Source organism: Melitaea cinxia, chromosome 30 (assembly GCF_905220565.1).
Source record: "Melitaea cinxia chromosome 30, ilMelCinx1.1, whole genome shotgun sequence".
Classification (NCBI taxonomy): domain Eukaryota; kingdom Metazoa; phylum Arthropoda; class Insecta; order Lepidoptera; family Nymphalidae; genus Melitaea; species Melitaea cinxia.
Window position 1 is genome coordinate 1563409 of NC_059423.1, and position 9833 is coordinate 1573241.

Here is a 9833-nt window from a genome sequence, read left to right on the forward strand (position 1 = left end):
TTTTAAACTTTCAGAATCTTTCTCAAGCGACCGAGCTTTAGCCCTTTACCCACACGACTGAAGTTAAACTTCTGCACAATAGGCCTGCACTGTCTTAGTTATACGAAACTTAACCGGCTATAAGAGAAAGAGAGAAAGAAAATATATGCTTGCACCTTAATCTTGCTCCTATCGCCTCGCTCGATTACATTTTTTGGTAACGCTCTCGTTACGCGTTCACCAGCTTACTTCCCAAGTCAAGCGTACGTAATGAAGTTTTACTTCAAAACCGTAAAGATTATTTAAATACTTCGTCCCCCTTGAATAGTTACTTGAAAAAAAAACCCAATTTTGAAACATTCTTCATTAGTGTTCTGCTCCTATTGATATTAGCGTGCTGATATATAGCCTATACCCTACCTCGATAAATGGGCTATCTAACACTAAAATAATTTTTCAAATCGGACCAGTAGTTCCTGAGATTAGCGCGTTCAAACAAACAAACTCTTCAGCTTTATTATATTAGTGTAGATTGCGCGTTTACAACACAGTATCACGTCTATCCAGTTAGCGAGTATTATAAAAATACCCTCAAAATACAATCAAATCTTTGTAACGTTACTAAATGAAAGAGCTTTACAAATTAGTTTTTAAGATTTGTTATATATTTTTGATTACCTGTTATAAGTTAAATTTTGTATTATAAGAATTAATCGTTTTTTGATGTACAATATAAATATGTAAACTGTTAATAAAATGATATGTTATTTTTAATAGTTTTATTACATGCTGTGTGTGTGTGTGTGTGTTTTTTTTATATAACTAGGTCGGCAAACAAGCCTATGGCTCACCTGATGGTAAGAGTTTACCATAGCCTATAGACGCCAGCAACACCAGAGGCATCGCAAGCGCGTTGCCGACTTAATCCCCAATCCCCCCAGGAGCTCTGGTCACCTTACTCACCAACAGGAACACAATACTGCTTGAAAACAGTATTATTTAGCTGTGATCTTCTGAAAGGTCGAGGTACTACCCCAGTCGGGCTGCTCCAGATTTTGAGCAGAAAATTCCTGCTCTGCCCTACGTTCCTGCTGTGGTTACGGTATCAAAGAATATAGCCACCCCCTCTCTTCCCGTGGGTGTCGTAAGAGGCGACTAAGGGATAACACAGTTCCACTACTACCTTGGAACTTAAAAAGCCGACCGATGGCGTTATAACCATCCAACTGCTGGCTTTGAAATACACAGGTCGAAGACGGGCAGCAGCGTCTTCGGTGCGACAAAGCCTGCGGTCACCAACCCGCCTGCCCAGCGTGGTGACTATGGGCAACACACATGAGTTTATGCCATTTTTGGCGTGAACTTGTGGAGGCCTTTGTCCGTAGTGGACTGCGCAAGGCTGCTGTGATGATGATGATGTGATAATATTACACGCCAAAACCAAATTCAGTTTTCAGTGATTAAGAAAAGACTGAATCTTCATCAGCAGTTTTGGTTCGAAGGGACGCCCAATTTTTTCCCGTGTGAAAATTCTCGCTACGGGTAGCTATTGTATATTGTAGTATTGTACAGTCTGTAAGCTTGTACCGTCGGCCAAGTGGTGTACCACCCTAAGGTTGAATGTCGCTTGCAGATTCATAGGCAATAAAGATTAGTTTCGCTTGCAGATCGATCTAACAACTTCTATGAAACAACTTCTTCTATCTATTATTGATTGATGATATTATGTATACCTAATAGAGTTTAAAATGTCATGTATAATAATGACGTATGAATATTTATCAATTAGGTTTACGTCATTATTATACGAGTATGTCTCTTTCAGTAATATCTTTCAATAACGAATCTTGTAATTTTCGATGACCAGGAAACTAAATCAAAACTGGTACACCACTTTCTTGGTCGAACCAAGCATGTACTTTTGAGTTTATTCATTTCTTCGAAACACGTTTTAGAAATCTGAAATCTTAACCGTATCTATTTCGTCAATCGGGCCTGGACCGCAATTGGACGGTTAGCGATGAGTAAGCAATAAACTAACAATTTACACAATAGAAAGGAAATATTGTACCAATGCAATATTTTTGTTTGATAATTTTGGTTTTAGAATCTAATAATGTAAAATTAATAGTAGAATCTAATTACAATACTCGAGTCTAGTTAACAATAGTGAGGTATTGTTGAGCTTATAGAACATGATATTATTCAATCAAAACAGTATATTACGCTGATTAAGTGCAGAAAAAAACCAATACACCTAATAGGTCATTTAAAGATTTTCTCAAAGAGTACGCGATCGACTGGGTACTTATAAAGAAATTGTTGATTCGAATCTAAAATAGAAATAAATTAGGTTTAGAGTAAACAAGATTACTCAAACCTGGCACCTATGGGTAGGTTAGTAAGCATTGTAGTGAAAATTTATGCTAGGTCCCCGGCAAATATCTTACCGCCATATTTTTTTTAAAAAATTAGATAGATTTTTAAAATTTTATTTTATACGAACCATATTCTGACACCTAACAAGTACAAAAAGTAATTATTATACACTACAATTACAATTTAGTGCAGTGGTTCGCACGAACTGAAATGTATGCATATAAGCATACATTTCAGTAATTCAATTTTATTTATTTGATACTCAAAATCAATGATATAATTAAAAATATAAACCACAATAATAATGACATTTAGGTGATTTAGGTTTCAAAATGTCATCATCTTATAATGAATATGATACAAAATCAGCAACACCGTAATCCGTCATCTCAAGGTGACCTTCAAATATAGTGAAATTGACGTTAGTTAACCTACAAAAAACTTATTTTCGTTTGAATTTCCTACCCGCGTAGACATGTTATGTGTATTAAAAGAACCGTAAATCGTATAAATATAATAAAAGGTGGGTTAAAACTGTCCGTGCCACGTGAATTTGTGATATTTTAAGTGATTTTCAAGTTTTGCCGGTTCGGGACAATACTTTTTGCTTTCTTTTTTAAAATCGGTGAGTTCGATTTTACTTTTTTTTTTCTACTTTTCATTCAGTCGGCGTGGTTTAAAAATAGTTTTACTATAATGAGCTTTATGAACATTACAAAAAGTTTCTTTTAATTTTTTTATTTGCTCAACTGTAATTATTTTACCATTTTTTATAATAAATGAAATTGTTTAAAGGAATTGTTTTTTTTTGCGAAACTTTTTAATAAAGTTGGCTGATTTTAAATTATTACATAAACAAATATGTATATTGCGTTAATACATCAGTATTTACTGTTACTTTTAAATAATTAATTGTATCTAGTCAGTGAAATAAATTTTTGTTCCTTATAACATATTAAATTTTTTCCTCCTTACTATCTACCTACAAGAACAAATTATCAACGTAATTTTATGCAAATTTATCAATAACTACAAAATAAATGGCAATAAAGAATACATTTTTCATTGAGAGAAATATAAAAGTAAAAAAAAAAACATTATATCCTCTAAAGTTATTTTCTTTATTTCTAGTTAAAAAAGTATAAATTACTTAAACCCAACTATTAGAGATCCCAATTCTTATCACTCACCCATACTTAATTCATGGCCATGTCAAGAAAAAAACATAAATGTGTAATGTTTATTGCAACAATTGCCTGAATAAAAAAAAAAAAAAAAAAAAAAATAATTTTAATTGTTGTCATAAAAGTAAATTTATTAATTTTTATTATAAAATTATTTTTAGACCATTGTCTGTATCAAATTCCATAAATAATAAACAGAAAGAAATTTAGATGTTATATATATTTTTTTTAAATAATTAAATTTCTTTAACTGTAAAATGTAGACTATGGCCTGTATCAAATATTTTACCTTAAAAAATCAGTAGTAGTAGTAATTACATAACTTATCAGTTGTATTCAATAATAATATAAATCATTATCTCTTATATCACAAATATTTTGTTTGATTAAAGTTATATTGGCCTTTTATGTGTGGTCAATGAGAAAAACACAATTATCTACAACTATCTTTCCGCTTGCAACTCTGCCAAATATAGAATGAATGGTAATACAATTTTGGCTCTTCCATTAAACGGCATTTCAAGTTATCTATTGCCGTTTGTTTCCAAAATAAAATGAAATAAATTTATTACAAAGAAACAAATTATCAAAAAAATCTGATCTCTCTCTTAATAATTTTAGTATATATTAACAGACTAACTAACGGTAATTTCTTAAATTTTCTTTACGTGACAACATTCTACAATATATTGGAAAATGAATAATAAAAGATTAACTCAAATGGCTGCAGCCCTTTTCGAGCTTTGAGCTTAGTTTATTTAGTTAAATTAACTGGAATGTCTTGGTTTTTCATTGAACATTGTTATAAGCTTTGATATGAAATAAAACTTTTAACTGAGGTAGGGCACAGCAGGAATTTCCTGCTCAAAATATGGAGCAGCCCGACTGGGGTAGTACCTCGACCTTACAGAAGATCACAGCTAAATAATACTGTTTTCAAGCAGTATTGTGTTCCTGTTGGTGAGTAAGGTGACCAGAGCTATTGGGGATTGGGTCGGCAACGCGCTTGAGATGCTTCTGGTGTTGCAGGTGTCTATAAGCTACGGTAATCGCTTATCATGAGGTGAGCCGTACGCTTGTTTGCCGACCTAGTGACATAAAAAAAACAAACAATATTAAGATAACATGTTTTAAAATTAATTTATACTATATCCATAATTAAATTTACATAATCAATTTAAAAAAAGCTATCAAAATCAAGCATTATATACTACAACTTAAAAAAATTGTATTTGAAATTTTAAACTTGAGTGGATGTATAAAATTATATTATTGAAAACTAACATCCCGCCCCGGCTTCGCACGGGTATTTAACAAAAATTTCAATATAATTAAAAAAAATGTAGCCACATAGGCACCTGCGGACAGTATAGCTTCCCACCAGTGCAAGAATTATTCAAATCGGTTCAGTCGTTTCAGAGCCTATTCAATGCAAACCAACAATCAAATCTTACCTCTTTATAATATTAGTATAGATTGAAAATTTGAAAAAGAAATATCAATATATATTGCTTGATTTATTTTATTATTTTTGACATTGTTATAATACTCGTGTACTGTGTGTACTGTGTGGCTACGGTACTAAAGATTATAGCCACCGCCTCTCTTCCCGTGGGTGTCGTAAGAGGCATCTAAGGGATAACACGGTTCCACTACCATCTTGGAACTTAAAAAGCCGACCGGTGGCGGGATAACCATCCAACTGCTGGCTTTGAAATACACAGGCCGAAGACGGGCAGCAGCGTCTTCGGTGCGACAAAGCCAGCCCTGCGGTCACCAACCCGCCTGCCCAGCGTGGTGACTATGGGCAAAACACATGAGTTCACGTTGTTTTTGGCGTGAACTTGTGGAGGCCTATGTCCAGCAGTGGACTGTATAGGCTGTAATGATAATACTCGTATTATAATAGCTGAGCCGATAGGCATCTTCCTATCTTGCGAACTGTCAAACGCGTAATATTGTAAATTTTTTCGTAGGGCCGGTTTCACTGTATATGTACAAAGCTTATCCTGCACATAAGTAACGAATAGACTTTAACAGCAGGCATTAGAATAAGCTCTACCGACATGTTTTTTTTTGTATCACTAGGTCGGCAAACAAGCGTACGGCTTACCTGATGGTAAGCGATTACCGTAGCTTATAGACGTCTGTAACTGCAGAAGCATTGCAAGCGCGTTGCCGACCCTATTACCAATTTTCTTCACCTTACCAACATGTACACAACAATGCTTGAAAGCAGTATTACTTAGCTGTATAACTTGACCAGAAAACTTCCTGCTCTGTCCTACCTCAGTTACATGTTTCTCCTTAATTAATAAACTAAAACTTTTACTCACACATTCGCGACTAGAAATATCTCATAAACATAGTGAAATTTATTTATTTAGTTATTTATTTTACAGGAAAACTTACAGCTAAATAACATGGATTTAAATATACACGTAGGTACATAAAGGCCAATTAAACGTTTCCACATATAGGAAAATAAATACAATGGTTAAAAAGAATATTGTATAAAAAAAAAAAAAAAAAACTGTTATCGGTCGGTTACCGCCATCCGTTAAATAGCGTTATCTAAAACAGGTGAAACGGGCCCTTTGAAGAACAATATACCGACGGTTCTTATTTAGATTATCGCGAACTAAGTCACGCGCGACAGCTAAATTATCTATACTAATATTGTAAAGCTGAAGAGTTTTGTTTGTTTGTTTGAACGCGCTTATCTCAGGAACTACCGGTCCGATTTGGAAAATTCTTTCATTGTTAGATAGACCTAAATATCATCAGGCTAAGACCAATAGGATCGAAGCACCAATGAAGAATGTTTCAAAATCGGTTTTTTCCTTTTGAGAGCTTCCCCAGTTAGCCCAAAGAAACTGTTCTACGCGGACGAAGTCGTGGGCAGAAGCTAGTACTAATATAAAGCTGAAGAGATTATTTGGTTGAACGCGCTGATCTCAGGAACTACTGTTTTGAATTGATATGCTCTTTTAGTGTCGAATAGCCTGTTATAGAAGAAGGCTAAAAGCTATATAACAACACGCTACAATCAATAGGCGTGGAGCACAAATGAAAAAAAGTTGAACGAAAGCAAGGCTGTACACGATACAGTCTGTAACATCACACAATCCACCACGCTGCTCCGCTGCGGGTCGGAGGATATATTCCCTACTATGAGTAACGATCGCTATCAGGTGTATATGATAACAACCTGGACAGATATACATGCTCTCCGAGGCTAACAAGGACAGGCTCATACCGGGGAGCAATAATTGTACAATACAAATATATCTGGTCATCATCTGTCAAGGTTAAATATATAATTTTTATAATTGTATAATAATTATATATAATAGTACAGCTTATCGCTTATGTTGATATTATTCTCACTGACATAATAATTGTCGTACAATTGAACTGATAAATATTCTGACTGTACGCGTTTGTTCCAATGTTTAAAACTAGCTGTCGGCCGTGTCGTGGTTGATTACACGATTTTTGCTTTTCCGTTTTCTCTCATTAAACGTATTGTTACTTAGTGATATCATAGCATTCTTATGGTGAAAGAATTTTTAAAATCAGTTCAGTGGTTTTTAACCGACTTCCAAAAAGAAGGAGGTTCTCAATTCGATTGTATTTTTTTATGTATGTTACCTCAGAACTATCGACTTGGTAGACGGATTTTGATGATTGTTATTTTAATCGAAAGGTGGTGCGTCTCATGTGTTTCCATTTAAATTTAATTGAGATGTAACTAGTACTTTTCTAGCTATATCTAATAATGCGTATTTACTTGACTTGTGTTTTATTCGAAAGCTGATACTTATCTTGTATTCCAATTGAAATTTGATTGAGATCTGATCTCTACTTTTTGAGTAATCTTTGACAATGCGTATTTACTTGACTATTTTTTTCGTGTACCTACGTTGTATTACTTGTCGATGTAATTCAAGGCGTTTTTTTTTTCATTTTCAAACAAACAATAATTGTCCTTGTTCTCAAATAAATATATACAAACGACTTTAAACACGCATTATTAGAATAACCCAAAAAGTACTCATTTTAAATGAGACCACATGACAAGCGCAATCTTTCGAATATTTACCAAATGGATCATATAAATCTCTAGACCCTTTAAAATATTATGCGGTAACACACACAAGAAAATTACAGTTCAGCTGAGAATCTCCTCCATTCTTGAGCTCAGATAAAAATCAAATATTTTCTCTTTATAATAATAATAATAAATAATAAATACTGTTTATTGTACACCACAAAGAAACATTACAAAAAACATACAATAGATAGGTAAACAAGAGAGATTAATGACAATTAGCAATTGCTTTACAAAGCTTTCAAAATCAAAATCAAAAACTTTATGCAAACAGGCCACAAAAGCACTTTCGAATCTTCATTTTAAAAATTAAAAATTTAAAGTGATTATTATTTTTAAAAGTGAAACTACCACAGATTCCGAATTTAGATTATGAAAGAAGAATCGACAAGAAACTCCGCAGTTATACTTTCTTGAAAATAATATAGGTATAAATTGTTTTTTACACACGAGACGGTCTTACGGCTAGTTAACTATTTCTTCCAGACAACATTACATAGGCATTTAATTATATTATTGCGTTAAAATTGAAAAGTTTTTAATATCTACAGATAAAATATGTTATTCGCATTTATCTGGATCACAAAGCTAATCTAGTTTAATAAGAATATGATATGACTTTTTCATGAGAATGTTATCGCCTCTAACCTAATCTCATACCATATTATAGGTATTATGTAAATAAGAAAACTGTGTGGCTACGGTACTAAAGAATTTAGCCACCCCCTCTTTTCCCGTGGGTGTCGTAAGAGGCGACTAAGGGATAACAAGGTTCCACAACCACCTTGAAACTTAAGAAGCCGACCGATGGCAGGATAACCATCCAACTGCTGGCTTTGAAATACACAGGCCGAAGACGGGCAGCAGCGTCTTCGGTGCGACAAAGCCAGTACTGCGGTCACCAATCCGCCTGCCCAGCGTGGTGACTACGGGCAAAACACATGAGTTCACGTTATTTTTGGCGTAAACTTGTGGAGGCCTATGTCCAGCAGTGGACTGTATAGGCTGTAATGATATACAATACTTAGAGCCAATTTCACCAGTTATAGGTAAAGATTGTCCTTCACATAAGTTACGGACAGAGTAAAAGCAAGAAGTAATTTTTTCATTCAGAAGAATTCATTTTTTTATTTTATTTTTGTAAATATCTTTATAATTTAGTGTTAGGATCGAATATTGTTGTATTTTATCTTATGTAAGCAGTGTTTGTTGCCAATAAAATTACACACATACAACTTTTTTTTTTATTAAAAAAGTACAGTCGAATTGAGAACCTCTTTTTTTGAATTCGGTTATGTTACCCCATAAACTTAAAACTGGATGGACAGATATCGATAATTCTTTCTTTTTATTAATAGAATATATATTATAATATAATTAATATTATCATTACTGTACGTACATTTAAAAATCATCTAGTTGATGGCCAAGGACGTTACGTAAAAGTCTTATGATGTCACTTCTTTGCATAATCTTGAACGCGTCTTGTTTAGTTTGGATAAACGCCAATGACGCTTATGTGCAATGTTTACAATCTAAATTTATCATTAAATCTGTTATGCATTAGATAACTGTTATTACGTTAATTACACTCCCCTTCCGGTTAATGATGAAAACATTAATAAATAACTGCCTCACAATACGGCCTCCAGTAGGGTTTTCTCCTGTGTCGGGGGTCCGGAAACATACACAACATACAAGTACAAACACCCAGACCTTGACAAAAATCTGTATGACCATTTCAAAGATTTTTTCATGTGAGGGGATTGAACCCGCGACCCTTAGCGCAACAGTCGGTGCTGTGACCGGCCAGAGGTCGCTAAGCTTGGGTTTTGGGTCGCTAAATTTAGGGTTGTATGTATAATGTAAAATATAAATTTTTAACGCCAAAACATAATAAAAAAAATAAATAATTTATCTAAAAATTAAAAAAAAAAATTGGGTTGGAATACCCTTAACATTTAGGGGTATGAAAAATAGATGTTGTTTGATTCTCAGACCTACCCGATATGCACACAAAGTTTTATGAGAATCGGTCAAGCCGTTCGGAGGAGTTTAACTACAAACACCGCGACACGAGAATTTTATGTATTAGATATTATATGCCTCTGTCCTTCCATATTTTTTTTCACACGATAAGTAATCACCACCATATCATACACTAAAACCTTCTCCGA